This window comes from Lactuca serriola, chromosome 5, assembly GCF_051521515.1.
Source record: "Lactuca serriola cultivar US96UC23 chromosome 5, Lser_US96UC23_V15, whole genome shotgun sequence".
Classification (NCBI taxonomy): domain Eukaryota; kingdom Viridiplantae; phylum Streptophyta; class Magnoliopsida; order Asterales; family Asteraceae; genus Lactuca; species Lactuca serriola.
In genome coordinates this window covers 120,050,396-120,069,427 of record NC_136412.1, presented here as the reverse complement: position 1 = coordinate 120,069,427, position 19,032 = coordinate 120,050,396, and positions in this window count along the sequence as shown.

Here is a 19,032-nt window from a genome sequence, read left to right as displayed (position 1 = left end):
CAGCGTCCTCATCCGAGGTACGTGCTGCGTACCCCTGTACGCCCTGCGTAACCGAGAGACTTGGCCTCTGATCGTCCACGTCGCCCTATTCGAGGCGTCCGACCCGTCCGACCCGTCCGAAGCGTCCGACCTGTCCGACCCGCTGTCCCATCCGACCCGCCTCCCCAGCAACCCGTCCCATCCGAAGCCGAGGCAGTCGAGGCTTCGGTCATGCATGACGTACGCGTACACGCTGCGTACGAGCGTACGCCCCGCGTACCGAGGAGGTTCAGCCTTCCTATAAAGAGGATGCCAGGGCTTCCGAGAAAAGGGCTCATTTCTCTCCTCTCTCTCACAATCTTGCCTCGTTTTCCGTGCCCATTCAAACCCGAAGCTCTGGTCTTTTTGCTCAAGTCCCGTGGGTCGATTTTACTCCCGAGATTCCCGAGAATCCCGAGGAAAATCCGTTTCCCGAGACGAAACTTTGCCCGGTTTTGCATCTCGCTATCTTCAAACTTTCAAGTGAGTTCATACCCCTTAATTTACCTTTTAAATATTCTATAAATTCTTTTATATGCTTTCAAGGGGGGGGGGGGATTACAAGTAAAACACACGAGTATTATCGTGTGTTACATAAAGAAACTCTTTTATATGCTGTTATATATCCAAATCACATGCGATTTATAAACCTTTAAGGAACTTTTATATATATAACATATGTTAAAATAGCATTCTATCTTTTGAAATATAAATTTGTTGTAATGCATGTATAAACTAAACTTTTCTTAGATTATTTTTGTCTATCCTAGACTCTACACCAAAAATCTATGTTTTTATAAACAAGTGATTCCTTTTCAAGGTATTTCTAAACAAACAAGACACACTTTTAGAAAACTATAATAGGTATAGTTTTACGAATGAATTTCTAACTCTTATGTACTAGAAACATGAATTTCAAGAGGTTTACTTTCGTATACAAGAACAAACGTAACATTTTAACAAGTAGATCTGTTTTTATACCACGGTTTTGTGAGACACTAACTTCATGTACGTTCGAGTACACATTTCAAGTCCTGTATTATATACCAGAATCCCTTGGAGGGGGAGCATGGTGTTTGTGTATAGATCTATACGGGCTTGACAAACCCGCGCCCTGACTGTTAGCTGCAGTCCACCGTTTGGGGTGAAAAACGTCATAACATTCCAACGCCTGAAGAACGTTGTGTATAGGCATTCCGAGTCAATAGTATGGTTATAAAACTCACAAGGGGTATTAAAAATGCATTGATTTACAAGGTTTTCAAACTCATTGGTTATTTTACACTTACATACATTTTAGAAACAAACATTGGTCTTGAGTGAAGGCTACTATTATACTAGTAGAAAATATAGGATTTTCTAAACACAAACAAACAAAGACAAAACATTTCATTTCATTCAAACATTGTCATTTAAATACTTATGAAACTCACCAGCTTAAATGCTGATCTACTCTTTCAAAATTACTTGTATGTCCCAGGAAATCAGTAAATTTCAGGTATTCATTTTGCTTTTGATGAAGGGATGCTGCGGCGCCAGTTTAATCTCGTATTTTGACATCATATTGTAATTGGTTTTGAACATGTAACTTTTGACAAATGTAAACTTTCAATTATATATATGATGGTTGTATTGCTTTCTTTACTATGTATTCATTTGTTACGTTACCACATGAAGTCATCCGCCCCCGAACGTTTCCGCCGTTCAGGTTTGGGGGTGTGACAGATTGGTATCAAAGCAATGTTTATAGTGAACTAAGTATATCGAACCACATAAGATATACAAACTATAAATGCTTAAGGGACTAATACTCTCTGACAAAACAAATTTTCTTTTTACGCTTAAGCAGTTTTGCGTTCAACTTAAATTGATAGTTCATTTAAGTACAATTACATGCATACCACAAATTATTTTCATGTTATACAACTATGCAAGTATTTAGACAAGTTGACACTACGATTGAGACTCGATATATGTAATCAGATTTTGGACAAATATAGCGTGATCAACTATATTTGCCCGAGATTGGACCAACGTATATCGAGGAATGATCGTAGTAAGCAACAAGTCAAACCTTACCAAACCATTACAAGAATCAAACACAAGAATTAAAATACTATAGGAGTATTTGCGATCTAAACTAGTTTAACTTACATGTTTTGCATGTTTCAACTTTATTCCCTTCTTATAACCCTATTTCTCGTACAGTCAAATGGCTGGATTTCACCACCCTGGCGACCCCTACTTTCCCAACCAAGGCAACGGAGGATGGATCGAAGATGATCCCGAAGAGGACGAGGAACCCATAGAAGTGGGTGATGACTCCGGTACCGACTCAGAGTCGGAAGTTATCGATCCACCACCCATTCAACCTCCCGTCTTCGTAAGGAACTTTCAAGGACCGACTCCCGTCTGGGGAAGTCACCTCCACCATTGGAGCCAACAGCAAAACCTACGCCCTCCCTACAGCATGTGCCGGGACTTCTATGATGTCCGCGGCGGAGGTTCGGCTGATCGAGCACTCCCGGTAATGGTGGGTAAGTTAGCCAATCAGTCCTATCAGTCTGGAGTTCAAGCTAGTCGACTCCGGGATATCAACGTGGAAGTGCAGGTTCACACTTCTGACATCCGTAGGCTGGACAAGATACAAGACAATGCTCAACTTCAAACCGAAGCATTTCAAGCGCAAATGATTGCAGCCCTCGCTGAACTGAGGGAACAACAAGCCGCTTTTGATAGGCGTCTAATGGAGTCGAAGCAATCAGATGCGGAGTCAAGCTCCAAGCGCAACTTACGTCGCAAGTAGTGCTTGTCAAAGACTCAAATTTTGTTATAGCTTAGGACATCGGCTAAAAATCTTTAAATTTCTCGAACTTTGTAATCGGAGACCCTTATAGGGGTCAAATTTTCATGATCGTTGTAACAACTTTTATATTAATATAAGTGACACTATTACTACTATGTTATGTATTTCGTGCAAACCTTGAATGGTCTTTGTGAAACCAAATACTTGTTTCATACCTTCAGTATTACAAATAACTCTCATTCTTCTATTTTAAGACTCATACTATCATCTGTTGTTGAACTATAGTGATTTAGTTCATGAGACACATACATTTTCTATTCTATGAAATTCTTATCCTTGTCTTTTCAACCTATAGTTGAAGGATGCCTCCGCGTAGGAATCCAAGGTGAAACAACGGTGAGGAAGCACCTGTACCACCACCACCTCCACCACCCCAATTTGATGCTGTAATGTTTCAAGCAGCAGTCACCGCAGCGGTGGCACCTGCCATGTCACAGATCAATAACTCGAGTACTAATGGCTCGGGATCTGGCACACACCTATCCAACCATGGCGAGAGTCATGGACCACCTCGAGAATGCACCTATAAGGACTTCACTAATGCCAAGCCCCGAATGTTTTATGGAACTGGTGGTGTGATGGCCCTGAGGCAGTGGATTGAAAGGACGGAGGCAGTCTTTGAAATCTGCTCCTGTCCCGAGCACAGCAAGGTCAAATTTGCAACTTTCACCCTTCTTGATAAAGCTTTAACTTGGTGGAATGGCCACGTTAAAGTACTTACCCTAATCATAGCAAACTCCATAAGCTGGGAGAGCCTGAAGGCCATGATGATGAGAGAATACTGCCCACGGGGAGAGATTCAAAAGCTTGAACACGAGCTATGGACTCTCGGAATGGTTGGTACCGACATCGCTACTTATACCAACAAATTCTGCGAGCTGGCAATCCTTTGTCCAGATATGATTGCTCCCGAGAGCAAGAAAATAGAAAGGTACATCTGGGGACTGACGCCCCAAATGCGATCAAGCGTGTTAGCTTCTAAACCTGACACCTTTGAAAGTGCTAAGGAACTGGCACAATCTCTGATTGACTACGGAGGTCATCAGAACTCAACCACTTCTGCACCAGCACCACAGAAAGGAAACAACAACAACAACAACAACAACAACTACAACAACAACAACAACAACAACAATGGCAGAAAGAGAGTGTGGAATAAAGGGAAGGGTGGGTCTTCCCAAGAATCCGCAAAGAAACAACTGGTTTCAGTGAATGCTGCCACTGTACCTACTACAGCTCCTACAAATACCTACCCAACAAAGCCTTATATAGGTAACCTCCCAAAGTGCACCAAATGCAATTACCACCACCATGGACCTTGTCGAGAAATGCAGTGCGCCAACTGCAACAGGAAAGGACACACAACCCGTTTCTGCAAGGAACCCGCAAAGCCGATCACTCAAGTTCCCGGTGCGGGTGTAGGGCAGGCTTGCTACGGTTGTGGCGAGGTGGGCCACTACAAGAGGAACTATCCTAAGGCAGCAGGCACCAGAGGTGTGGGACGAGTTTTGGCAATAGGCCACGACGAAGCTGTAGCTGACCCAACTATAGTTGCTGGTACGTTCCTTCTTGATAATTCATATGCATGCATATTATTCGATAGTGGAGCGGAGAGAAGCTTCGTGAGTCAAAACTTTATTCATTTACTTAAACCTAAACCTAGCAAGTTAGAAAAATCATTCACTGTAGAGATGGCCAATGGAAAAACCGAAAACACTAATTGCATATACATGGGCTGTACGTTAACTTTAGACGACCATTCTTTCCCAATCAATCTCATGCCGGTCCAAATTAAAAGTTTCGACGTCATAGTCGGCATGGATTGGTTGAGTCTTCTTCGCACCGACATCATGTGCTTTGAGAAAGCAGTCCGTCTTAATCTCCCTAACAACGAAACATTAGTTATCTACGGCGACAAATCTAGTACAAACCTTCGCATCATTTCGTGCATCCAAGCTCGAAAGTGCTTGCGGAAGGATTGTCGAGCATTCCTAGCGCACATCGTTGATACAAGTCAAGAACTGAAGGACATCAAGAGCATCTCGGTAGTACGTGACTTTCCCGATATCTTTCCAGAAGAAATACCAGGATTACCACCGCAACGCCAAGTCGAGTTCAGAATCGACTTAGTTCCAGGAGCTACCCCAGTAGCGAAGTCGCCTTACCGTCTCGCACCAGCAGAGATGCAGGAACTTTCCAGTCAACTTAATGAACTCCTTCAAAAAGGATTCATAAGACCAAGTTTCTCACCTTGTGGAGCACCAGTCTTGTTTGTAAAGAAGAAAGACGGATCGTTCCGTATGTGCATCGACTACAGAGAACTGAACAAACTTACTGTCAAGAACCGCTATCCTCTACCCCGTATCGACGACCTATTCGATCAACTTCAAGGGGCGAGCTACTTCTCAAAACAAGACCTACGGTCCGGATATCACCAATTACGAGTTCTAGAGGGGGACATTCCAAAGACAGCTTTCCGAACTCGTTATGGACACTACGAATTCGTAGTGATGCCGTTCGGATTAACCAATACACCAGCAGTATTTATGGACCTAATGAATAGGGTATGCCGCCCTTACTTGGATCAGTTCGTCATCGTCTTTATCGATGATATACTTATCTACTCTCGAAGTGAGGAGGAGCATAGTCAGCACCTACGAAGAGTCCTAGAAACACTGCGAACGGAGAAACTCTATGCGAAGTTCTCTAAATGCGAATTTTGGATTCGAAGAGTCGAATTTTTAGGCCACATTGTTAGCAAGAAAGGTATACACGTGGACCCCTCCAAAATTAAGGCTATTGAGAACTGGTCGGCACCAAAGACACCTACATAAATTCGTCAATTTCTAGGTCTAGCTGGCTACTATCGCAGATTCATAAAGAACTTTTCGAGCATTGCGAAACCTCTTACTACATTAACCCAGAAAGGTGTGGCCTTTGACTGGGAAGCGAAACAAGAGAAGGCATTCCAGACACTAAAGCAGGCCTTGTGCACCGCACCGATACTATCCCTCCCCGAAGGGATAGAAGACTTCGTAGTGTATTACGATGCGTCAAATCAAGGACTTGGTTGTGTTCTTATGCAGAGAGGGAAGGTTATCGCTTATGCCTCCCGACAGCTTAAGACACACGAAGTGAACTATACGACACACGATCTTGAGTTAGGAGCAGTGGTATTTGCTCTGAAGATCTGGAGGCACTACTTATACGGAACAAAGAGTACTATTTTCACCGATCACAAGAGCCTTCAACACTTTTTCGATCAAAAGGAACTCAACATGCGACAACGACGATGGGTTGAGTTACTGAATGACTACGAATGTGAAATTCGTTATCATCCTAGCAAGGCCAACGTAGTAGCTGACGCCCTCAGTCGAAAGGAATACACTGGTCGGAGGGTCAAATCTCTGACCATGACTATCCATTCCCACTTATCCACACAAATTAAGGAGGCACAGATGGAAGCTTTGCAACCTGAAAATGTGGCAGGTGAATCCCTGCGAGGAATGGAGAAGAATCTAGAAGTCAAGGGTGGCGGAGCCAACTATCTCATGGACCGAATCTGGACCCCGAAACATGGTGGTTTCAGAAACGTAGTCATGACCGAGGCTCACAACTCAAGATATTCCGTTCACCCGGGTTCAGATAAAATGTATCTGGATCTTAAGAAACTGTACTGGTGGCCTAACATGAAAGCAGAAATTGCTACCTTCGTGAGTAAATGTCTTAAGGTCGAGTATCAGAAACCGTCAGGATTACTACAACAACCAGAGATACTAGAATGGAAATGGGAGCGGATTACTATGGACTTCATAACCAAGTTACCCAAGACGACAAGTGGACTTGATACCATATGGGTCATTGTCGACAGATTGACCAAATCCGCGCATTTCCTACCCATCAAGGAGACTGACAAAATGGAGAAGCTTACAAGAACTTACTTAAGGGAAGTAGTGCGACTGCATGGTGTTCCGATATCCATTATCTCTGATCGAGATAGTAGATTCACTTCAAGATTCTGGCAGTCACTACAAAGTTCCCTGGGAACTAGGCTAGACATGAGTACAGCCTACCACCCACAAACAGACAGACAAAGTGAGAGAACAATACAAACTTTAGAAGATATGCTGAGAGCCTGTGTGATTGACTTTGGAAAGGCATGGGATATTCATTTACCCCTTGTCGAATTTTCATACAACAATAGTTATCATACAAGCATAAAGGTTGCTCCGTTTGAAGCCCTCTATGGTCGAAAGTGCAGATCCCCTCTGTGCTGGACTGAAGTTGGCGATACCCAGTTAGCTAGAGGAAGAGTTCCTGAAAGCACTCTCACCGGTCCGGAAATCATACGAGAAACGACAGAGAAGATCGTTCAGATTCGTGAACGATTGAAAGCCTCTAGAGACCGACAGAAAAGCTACGCTGACCAAAGGAGGAAACCTTTGGAATTCCAGGTAGGAGACCACGTCTTATTAAAGGTCTCACCGTGGAAGGGTTTAATACGATTTGGAAAGCGTGGGAAACTAAATCTAAGATACATAGGGCCTTTCGAGATCCTTGCCAGAATCGGCCCTGTGGCTTACAAGCTTAACCTACCGCGCGAACTTAGTAACATCCATCCAACCTTCCACGTCTCAAACTTGAAAAAGTGTCTGTCTGACGAGACTCTTGTTATTCCACTCGACGAGATCGAGATCAACGAGAGCCTCAACTTTGTGGAAGAACCAGTAGAAATCATGGACCGAGAGGTCAAACAAACAAAACAAAGTCGCATACCCATCGTGAAGGTTCGCTGGAACGCCAAGCGGGGACCTGAATTCACATGGGAACGCGAAGATCAGATGAATCAAAAGTACCCTCATCTCTTTCATGTTCACTAGTATCTTTACTACTTTAAATTTCGGGACGAAATTCTCTCTAACGGGGGGATGATGTGACAACCCGATATTTCAACTCTTTGTAATGACCAAAAAGGGTCAAGTATTGTAACCACTTTTGAGTAATAAAATTTACTTTCATAATAAAATGTACAAATAGTTCTATTTTATTTCCTTCTATGTTTAAATGTCTTTGAACCATGATCGTACGTGAAAAGAACGCCCAAATCCGACTTCATATAGCGAAGTTATGATTTTTCCAAGTTCGGCTTAGCAACAGACAGCTAAAAACTCGAATCGGAGATCGAGCGACTTTTGGCCGGAATGACCTAAACGAGAATCGAAGGTCTCGACAATGGTATTCCAGCGGTAAAAATTCTGGCAAAAACCGACATCAAATAAAGAAGTTATGAATTTTCAAAGAAATTCCGTAAACACGATGAGTTTATAATAAATAATAAAAAAAATAATTTCGGAATTTGCCGACGGAGTCTAAACGAAAGTTGTAGAGCGTAGTCTCACCTACGCGTGGATATAAAGACCATCGAAAACGGAGTTCGTATGAAGAAGATATGAATTTTTGAAGTTTATTAAATAAATTATATATTTATTTAATTCAAAAATCGGACCTTATCCGGAGAGGGGTCAGCGTCCTCATCCGAGGTACGTGCTGCGTACCCCTGTACGCCCTGCGTAACCGAGAGACTTGGCCTCTGATCGTCCACGTCGCCCTATCCGAGGCGTCCGACCCGTCCGAAGCGTCCGACCCGTCCGACCCGTCCGACCCGCCTCCCCAGCAACCCGTCCCATCCGAAGCCGAGGCAGTCGAGGCTTCGGTCATGCATGACGTACGCGTACGAGCGTACGCCCCGCGTACCGAGGAGGTTCAGCCTTCCTATAAATAGGATGCGAGGGCTTCCGAGAAAAGGGCTCATTTCTTTCCTCTCTCTCACAATCTTGCCTCGTTTTCCGTGCCCGTTCAAACCCGAAGCTCTGGTCTTTTTGCTCAAGTCCTGAGGGTCGATTTTACTCCCGAGATTCCCGAGAATCCCGAGGAAAATCCGTTTCCCGAGACGAAACTTTGCCCGGTTTTCCATCTCGCTATCTTCAAACTCTCAAGTGAGTTCATACCCCTTAATTTACCTTTTAAATATTCTATAAATTCTTTTATATGCTTTCAAGGGGGGATTACAAGTAAAACACATGAGTATTATCGTGTGTTACATAAAGAAACTCTTTTATATGCTGTTATATATCCAAATCACATGAGATTTATAAACCTTTAAGGAACTTTTATATATATAACATATGTTAAAATAGCATTCTATCTTTTGAAATATAAATTTGTTGTAATGCATGTATAAACTAAACTTTTCTTAGATTATTTTTGTCTATCCTAGACTCTACACCAAAAATCTATGTTTTTATAAACAAGTGATTCCTTTTCAAGGTATTTCTAAACAAACAAGACACACTTTTAGAAAACTATAATAGGTATAGTTTTACGAACGAATTTCTAACTCTTATGTACTAGAAACATGAATTTCAAGAGGTTTACTTTCGTATACAAGAACAAACGTAACTTTTTAACAAGTAGATCTGTTTTTATACCACGGTTTTGTGAGACACTAACTTCATGTACGTTCGAGTACACATTTCAAGTCCTGTATTATATACCAGAATCCCTTGGAGGGGGAGCATGGTGTTTGTGTATAGATCTATACGGGCTTGACAAACCCGCGCCCTGACTGTTAGCTGCAGTCCACCGTTTGGGGTGAAAAACGTCATAACATTCCAACGCCTGAAGAACGTTGTGTATAGGCATTCCGAGTCAATAGTATGGTTATAAAACTCACAAGGGGTATTAAAAATGCATTGATTTACAAGGTTTTCAAACTCATTGGTTATTTTACACTTACATACATTTTAGAAACAAACATTGGTCTTGAGTGAAGGCTACTATTATACTAGTAGAAAATATAGGATTTTCTAAATACAAACAAACAAAGACAAAACATTTCATTTCATTCAAACATTGTCATTTAAATACTTATGAAACTCACCATCTTAAATGCTGATCTACTCTTTCAAAATTACTTGTATGTCCCAGGAAATCAGTAAATTTCAGGTATTCATTTTGCTTTTGATGAAGGGATGCTGCGGCGCCAGTTTAATCTCGTATTTTGACATCATATTGTAATTGGTTTTGAACATGTAACTTTTGACAAATGTAAACTTTCAATTATATATATGATGGTTGTATTGCTTTCTTTACTATGTATTCATTTGTTACGTTACCACATGAAGTCATCCGCCCCCGAACGTTTATGCCGTTCAGGTTTGGGGGTGTGACAGAACTTGTGGGTCAGGGAGAACTATTGGAGGAGGTGGAGGTAGAGAAGTATGATTCTTATTTCCATGATCCAATCATGGAACATCATCTTCAAGTTGAAAAATTTTTCCAACGGATTCAGGAAGACCATAGTTGTTAGACTTTGACATCTACAAAACGGAAGAAATTCAAGTTAGTTGATTGAGGCCTTAATAAGACACCCAAATGAGATATTAAGGCTAGGACCCAACACAATCTTCTACAAATTGGAAGAGGGATGTCGTAATCCAATTTGCAAAACATTTGAAGGTAGGTAAATGACGATTTACCAATTTCCACAAAGAAAAACGAAAATTGTAGGTTTATGTTTTAAATTAATTGAAACTCCTAGATCTTTTGAGATTCATTGAACTTTTCAATGGCATGTTTAAATCTCGATATGCCCCACAAGTTTGTGACTGGGATGTCGAGGATCACAAACCGGGTGTGAATAACCATGCAAATGTACATGGTGCCCCCAACGTTACAGTCACCTAATCGACGTGCCGATTAACCACACACGCTCCACCGATATATGACAAACTTCGAGTCACCCTTTGCCACCATTTCTTAGAGCCAAATTAGTGTGTCGGTTAACCACACACACTCCACTAACGTCTTAGCAAGGATACAAAGTGTAATTTCATGGATGTGCATCAAATTCACTTTTGCCTAAATAACTAAGATTTGAGAATTTATAAAGGCGTTTAGTTACTTCGTATTCCATTATAATTATAATGGAAGGTTGTGTCCTATCCTACCCGTTCGGCTAACGACCCTCCACTAGTCAAGAGTGCGGTGGGTAATAGTGGATGCCCAATGAAATTCATTTTACAGGCCGCTTCCTTAAACACCCCTTATAGACCAGCTTCGTGAATGAGGCCTACTAACGGTAAGACTGACATTTTACTCATACTTATATAATATTAGACTTTTAATTTTACATATAGTATAAGGGTGTATTTTACACTTTTAAAATACTAGGTGGTTTAATTTAATAAATTATACTTTTAATTTAATTAAATATAAACCATATCTTTACGGATTTATTAAACTTTTTAATCAAAATTTTAAATTCGAAAACTTGAGGGCAAGTTTTGAAACTTTTCGAAACTATCTAGATCAAATTACAAATAATTTAATTAATCAAATAATTGGTAATTATCTAAATTTGACCTAATTTAATTTTATGGCAAGATAATCCAATCAAATAATTCAAACAAACCAAGTTTATCATATAAGGCAATGATTATCTAATTAATTGACACTTATCTTCTATTTTGGCAAGGATAATCACTCAAAATCAATAAAAATCGGATTTTATCAATAAAAAACGTTTATGGTAATTATCCCACAGCCAAAATAGTAAAAATCTCGAAATTTCCTCTGTCTGACCCCTGGACTCGCCGAGTCAGGGACTAAACTCACCGAGTCAGGATGACTCGTTGAGTTCATCCACTAACTCGCCAAGTCTGTAGGCAGAGGACAAAAAAATTCGATTTTCATGCCAAGAATGATCATACACGCATCAAATACATCAAACAAACACCCTAGGCTCTGATAGCACTGATGTGTTATGAGCAGTACATCAAGTGCTTAATTCAAGGTCTTAATCCATTAAGAACATTCTACCACTTGCATGGGGCACTTCTAGCCACTGGGACCTCTTTTTCATCACTGAGAACCCTTCCTAGGGTCTGAAAGGATAGCTTAACATTTCCAAAACATAGCATGTGTAGTATTGGGACTTTTTGGGACAAGAAGTGATGGGTTATGAGCACTACATCAATCCTATGGTGTACATGCAAACCCTAAAGCTTTGGATCTAGTTTTTCTAATAAAAGCTCATAAACCCTAATTCTAGCATACAATAATCGATATTATCATAATAAAAGGTTTTAGATCTTACCTTGATTGTTATGTAGCAATAACAATCTCAATTCCTCTTGATCTTGACCTTTGAAAGCTTAGTGGCTGAAATGTTGAACCTGTAATGGAGTCACAAACACCATGAGCAACAAGATGAAAAAGGAGAAGTAGGTGAAGGCAAAAAAAAACTTCCAAGAACCCTAAGGGATCACTTACCTTCGATTTTGGGGCCTTTGGGGTTCCTTATATAGTTAGGCTATTAGGGTTATCAAACAAGGAAACCCTAATTTGACTGCTTAACCTCTAAGCAGCGCATGGACTCCATCCTTAGAGGCCTTGGACGAATTCTAATGGGTTTCCCCATACATTTCATCCACTCCAGCTTCTGTGGAGTCCATTATCCAATTTATTCAACTATCTTATAATTACAACATCAGTTCCCCAAGTTTAATTAATCTTTTTTAGCCACAAAATTAATTCTTATTAATTCTTGACTAATATTAATTTAATAATATGATTTCTTTTATAATATATTATTCATATAATATATTAATAAATCATAATTAATCATCTTTCTCCTTAATTCATCATATCAGTTACTACGGTGAAGGCAACCCAAAAGGACCATGCTCACAATCGAGTCAAGTACATACCAAAATAGTTATGGGCTTAGACACCTAACCGAACAAGAAGGGTGTCATAAAGCTATCAAGGAAAGATCTACATCATACAAGCATAATGGCATAAGCTTTTTATCTCTTGGAGCTTCTAGAGGACAAGATGATCTCAAATCTTCAGGCTTTACTCACTTCTCCAACACCTTGATGCAACTTCTTCTTCTTCAATTACTCAAAACACACACTTTTAGCTCATACACTCAAGAGAGAGGTTAGGGTTTAGGGAAAATGGCTCAAAACTATGGAGACTGAAATGGTAGAGGGTTATGAGCTCATAAGGATACTTATATACCAAACAAACCCTAAATATTACGGTTTTCCCCTGATGTGAGTATGTCCAGCATACACAAGTGTACGCCCAACGTACTAGGGCGTGCCTAGTACGCTCAACGTACCCTTATGTATACTTAGTGTACTCCTTCTGATCCATAGTTGCAACTTTATCCATTAGGGCATCTCATCGCTCCAGACTTCCATCCCCAAGGTTTAAAAATGACAAGGATAATAATAATAAAGGGAGGTTTTGAAAATAGCTACAAATTTAGGTATGTTACAGGCATACACTTCCTTTTTTCACATATAAGTAATCTTCGAAGTTCAAATTATTTCCACACTAAATCAACTATTCTCTCTCGAGTTTCTCTAAATCTTAGCTCATTTTCCTTTAGATTTTAGTCTTTAGCAAAGCTCTGAGGTCCCTAGGAGCCTGACAACTATTAGTGATTAGGCTAGTATTAGTATAATTTACGAACTATTGTCTGGGAAATCTTTGTAAGATAAATTACCCTCAACTTTATTTTTGTTTAATTTCTATTTATATTCATAGTCGTTGTTATGAATTTATATATAATATTTCTCAGTGATTCCAAGTAATTATACTGATTGATCTACTTAGGGGTGATGTCTAGGCAACATTTAGTGAGGTGTTTAAAGTGGGATTTCCAAATAATATAGTCTATATAACAAATGAGCCCTACGTCTAACATGATCTTATCTGGTTGCTCCTTACTTATGGATATTGATGTAGACATTGAGATTGTTGAGGAATCTAGACAATCATTAGTCATAAGAAATAATAAACTAAGACTTAGTGATAATTCAACCTAGGTCACATCAGAGGAAAGACTAAGTGTTGAAGCGAAGCACTATCCAACTTTATAGTCATCTACTTTATCAAGTGAGAGCATAGTTACTTTCATCTTGCACATAGATATGAAGTATTTAGATAATTGAATTCTATATATGCTTATATGCCAAGATGTTATCTGATAGATGAAATATTATAAAGATAAATTTTATATAACTTATTTTGTGTATGTATTTTCATGAGTATAATACATTCGGTAATGAAGGGTAATGAGAAGATTAAGGAGAGTTAAGATGACACGGTATTATGATAGATGAAGCTAATAAGACGCCATGGTACCATGAATGATGAAAATGACAATAAGATATCATGACTTTAATAAAACTAGTGTACTAACGAGGTAGAAATGGTACTAGTGTACTAACGATGTAGGAATGGTACTAATGTACCAATGATGTAGTTACCTAACAGAGTATAGGTGACAACCTGAAGAGTAATTGATGAGAGTCCCGTGGAACATAGGCAAATTTATAACCTATAGGTTATGGACTTCATGCCTATTTGATGTACTCTACCCAACAAACATGTATGGTGGAGAAATCCATGTAATACTGTCAGCAACGATGAATAAGATGATCCTTAGGATAAATTCTTAGGAATTAAAATATGCAGAAAACTACTGATATGTATTGTGGAGAAATCTATGTAACTGTATTGTCAGCAACAATTACTATGGTGACCCTTAGGATAGATACTTAGGAAAGAATAAAGAAGAATCTGGGGATGGGTAATCGGGTTAATTGTTTGATAATTAAACATATTAACTATATTATTGTGGGTTAAAAACACTATGTACTCACCAGGTTTCCCAAACTTGATCCACTCAACTTCTTTGTATTATAGGTAGCAGACGATACATGAATGACGAGAGATAGAAGGAGATGTAGACATATAGTCTAAGATATTGTGTGGCTTGTTTATTCTTATGTTTTTTTATCAGTTATGATATCCTAAGCTTTTATAAATCAATAAATGACCTCTTCAATAATAGTTTTTCGAGAGCAAATTCTACATATATAAAAAACTCTTTTCAAATAAGCATAAATAAGACATTTTCAAATGGCCGTAAAAATAGGGATGTCACAGTTGGTATCAGAGCATTAGTTTAAGCGAACTAGAAATTTACAGGATTAATAGACTCAAACTTAGAATCCTAAGCGATGATCATGACATGTGTGTCCAATATATTTTAGGTAGTATACTTGTATTGGCACAAACACTCGCTTACTTTAGGATAAGAATCCTAAATAGTTGTTATATGCTAAATGAATTATATCATGCTTTAGGTTGCTTGAATTGTTGTTACATGATTTGATGAAGAGTCTATTGCCAACCTAGCAATAGGAAATTCTATTTATTCAGTTTTCTAAATGTTTAATTACAGTATTAGAGCTGCCATTTAACTTTTTGGAGTGATAAAGAGGATTATGCGTCTAAACCTTCCCTATCTTAAGATTATCATCTCGATACATTAAAAACCATCTTTAGTGTATAGATCAACACGGTGAGAAATCAAAGTGGACTAGTAAATGGTAACGAAAACTAATAGCTTGAGCCTCGTGTGATCGAGTGTGCCCCTAGGATGGAACCAGTAGCTAAACCAGTCACAATGGAAGGAGTCCAAGAAATAATTCAGGCTTTTATGGATGAATAAAGGGAGGATATGAGACAAAAGCTACATGATAATATGGATGAACCCACTGCACCCGTCATGCAATGTGAGCTAGAACAAAAACAATCGGTGGAAGGAAATTACAGTCGGACTGTTAGCCAGGTTGAGCCCCAAGTTGTGAGAGGAACAATCCTCATGATAAAATTGAGAAAGATGGATGTAAGTATCAAGAATTCATGGTTGCTATACCACCAAGTTTTTCTGGTACCCACACCACCAAGTCTTTCTACAAATGTGAGAGGACCGTCTTAGCGGTCACACAACTGAAGACTAGAGTGTTGAGCTGGTGGAAGTTATTAGCTGACTCTATAACAATAGGAGAGGTAGGGAAAATGTCTTGGAAAAACTTTCTGGAATAGCTGAAGAATCAATACTGCTCTGAACAAGAACTTTCAGTGATTAACACTGAATTCTAGAACCTGAGGAAGAGAAAGTTGAGTCTCAATGAGTATGCTGCAACCTTTACTGAGAAGATGAAGTTGGCTGCTTACCTGGTTCCTACCGTACTTTTCATGGTAAATAAGTTTGCTGGTGGACTACAACCGAATTATGGGACAACATTGAAACTAGCTGCTACCCTGAAAGCATCCATTAAGGCAGCTATGAATGTGGAAATCTAGATAAAAGAGAAGGGTCTGGAGAGAGCAGAGGAAGCAGAGAAAAGGAAACCTAGGGGATCTTCAATATCTAATTAGAAAAGTAAAATTTTGAAGATAGACCCCAATAGCAAGAATATTGGGGATAATAATGAACCCAAGTGGTATGAGATGTGCAAGAAGAAGCAGTTTGGGTGCTATGACAGAGAAGTGACATGCTACAAGTACGGAAGGGCTTGTCACAATTCCAAGGATTATATATTTAATGATAGGATCTGTTACGTATGTGGAGATATAGGGCATCTTTCAAGGCATTTCCTAGAGAAAAATGAAGCAACAAGGTTGAATGCGCCACCAAAGCTAAAGGCAAGAGCATTCCAGATGATCCTTGATGAATCATATGACGACGCAAGTGATCAAGAATAAGAGGCTACCTACCTGAAGTTCAAGATATAAAGTTGTCATACATATAGTACTATGTGATGTAGCCTGTTGAAAGAGGTATAGTGTATGATGACCTTAAATAACCATGTAACTAGTTTCAAGACGTAATATAATCCCTAATTATGTTACACTATCTGATATGTTAAAGTGATGTATGAATTTATTGTGTGGTGACTTGGAGGACTACGAGTCAATACTTGGGACGAGTATGAGTAGGTATGAAAGGTAAAGGCCTATACTACTAGAAGCACAGGAGTCGCACTTTTATCAGAAAAGCTATAAGGTTACTAAGTCTCTAAGTAGTTAAGCTATTTTGTTCATTTCCGATCTTAGTAGTCATATTAAATAGAGTCTGACTAATCTATAAATTAAGTTCAATGTAGCATCCAACTTTGGATTGAAAGAAGAGATAATTAAAGTGATTAATAGAAGTATCGCGATCATCGTTAAAATTAAAGAACATATAACTAGAAGTGCTACATGCTAGAATGCTATTATATCATATTAGAACATGAAGGAATGTATCATCCATGTTGGGTTCTGAGTGAAAGAGACATGAGTATAGCCATTGCATCATGCGCTCGAAGATGATTAGAGCGTGACCATTTAGTTTCTTATAGTATTTGAACTAAAGATCTTATCGTAGGTTAGTCAATTAAGATATAATAAGAGATGAAAATGACTTTTTGATAGAAAATTATTTAGGATAAATAATCTTAGCCAAAGTTATATTATATGCGACAAAGATTTCGTACATATAAAGAACACTAAAATCAACACAAAATTGTGTATTCTATAAAATGAATTTTGGATATATCACTTATTAGCCTAAGTGATCTAAATGAAAGTCGTAGTACTCGTAAAAACAAGAGCATGCATATAAGTAACATCCAAATATGACTCCTTGAGTGGAAATTATGATTTTAGAAGTTGTAATGTAGTAGTGTACGACATAGAAACTGAAATGGAAATATGTCGATTGTTTGAAAAACAATCTAAATGAGAATCAAAGATCTCGGTAATAAGAGATTGTCGATATAAAGACAGTTGAGAACGGACATCGGAAAAGAGAGTTATGAATTTTTAACAGACTTCAGCAATCTAAGCCTATTAAAAATATTATTTTAAAAATAAAGTCAAAATTAGCCGATGGAGTCTAAACGAACGTTATAGATCTTGTCAATGGATATACAAGAATATAAAACGAGTCGAAAGTGGTGCTCGTATGAAGTAGATATGAATTTTTGAAGTTTTATAAAACAAATTTGCATGCAGGCACGCACGCCGATTTTAGTGTCAGGATAACCCATAAGAGCTCTAACAACCCATAAGAACTCGCCACGCGTCATGTGACAACCCAAAACTTTCCATTCTATTCAACGATCCACTTCAATGTGAGTTAAAACTATTTCTACTAACTTTCAAACTTTTTGGAATAAGTTTGAGTGTTTTAAAGTTAGTGCTTCAATAGATATCAGGAGAGTGGATACCCTAGGGTTTATTATGTAGCAATAAGTGCCCAAAACTTCAAGAGTTTTGAGTTTACGGTCCAAAATGGTATTGGGACCGTAAACCCAAAAGAGTATATAAGTGAGACTTAGAAATTTTAATCACTTTTTCACATTTCCAAAGACTAGGGCCATTTCTCTCTCAAGTACCATCCCGTTTTTCTTCAAGATCTTCAACTAGTAAGTGTTTCTAGCCCTATTATGTTTAGATCAAGTGTTAAACATCAAGAAATCATCTAAATACCTCAAGGACAAGATGTTCACGGCCCAAGAAGATCTTCTTGGACCGTGAACACTAAAAGTATGGCTTAAATGTGCCCAATGCCCCTCTAGACCTTTGAAACAAGCATAGAAACAACCCTTAACATGTTTAAACCTTAAGAGCATCAAGAAAACACCCAAATATCACAAGGATAAGGTGTTTACAGTCCAATAATCTCCTTGGACCGTAAACCCTAAAAAGAGTGCTAAAAGTGTGCCAAAATGCCCCTAAACTCTTGCCAAACCTTAGAAGCAAACATAGAACCTTCCTTTTATGTGTTTAGCACATGAAAACCACAAAAATGTCCCATATATATGTGTTTACGGTTTAGGGAGCTCCCAAAACCGTAAACACTTCTTAGGCATGTTTTGATGCCCCAAAATCATTCCTTAAGCTAAGAAACTAGCCTAGACCTTTACCTAGAAGTGTTTAGGACTTGAAAACTTCATTTGACCATAAACCATATGGGTTTACTACCGTAAACCCAAGGACATATGGTCCAAAAACTGTAAACCCTATAAAGGGGTGATATGTTGCCCTAATCACTTCCTAAGGCTAAGACTTGAAGTTAGGATGCTTCAAAAGGACTTCTAGGACTTCAAACCACCATATGGTCAAAGTACCATGAGTTTATGACTGTAAACTCATGGGTTTACCACCGTAAACTCAAGTGGAGTTGGTTGCAAAACCGTAAACACAATTTAGTGCCATTTCACTTCCCTTTT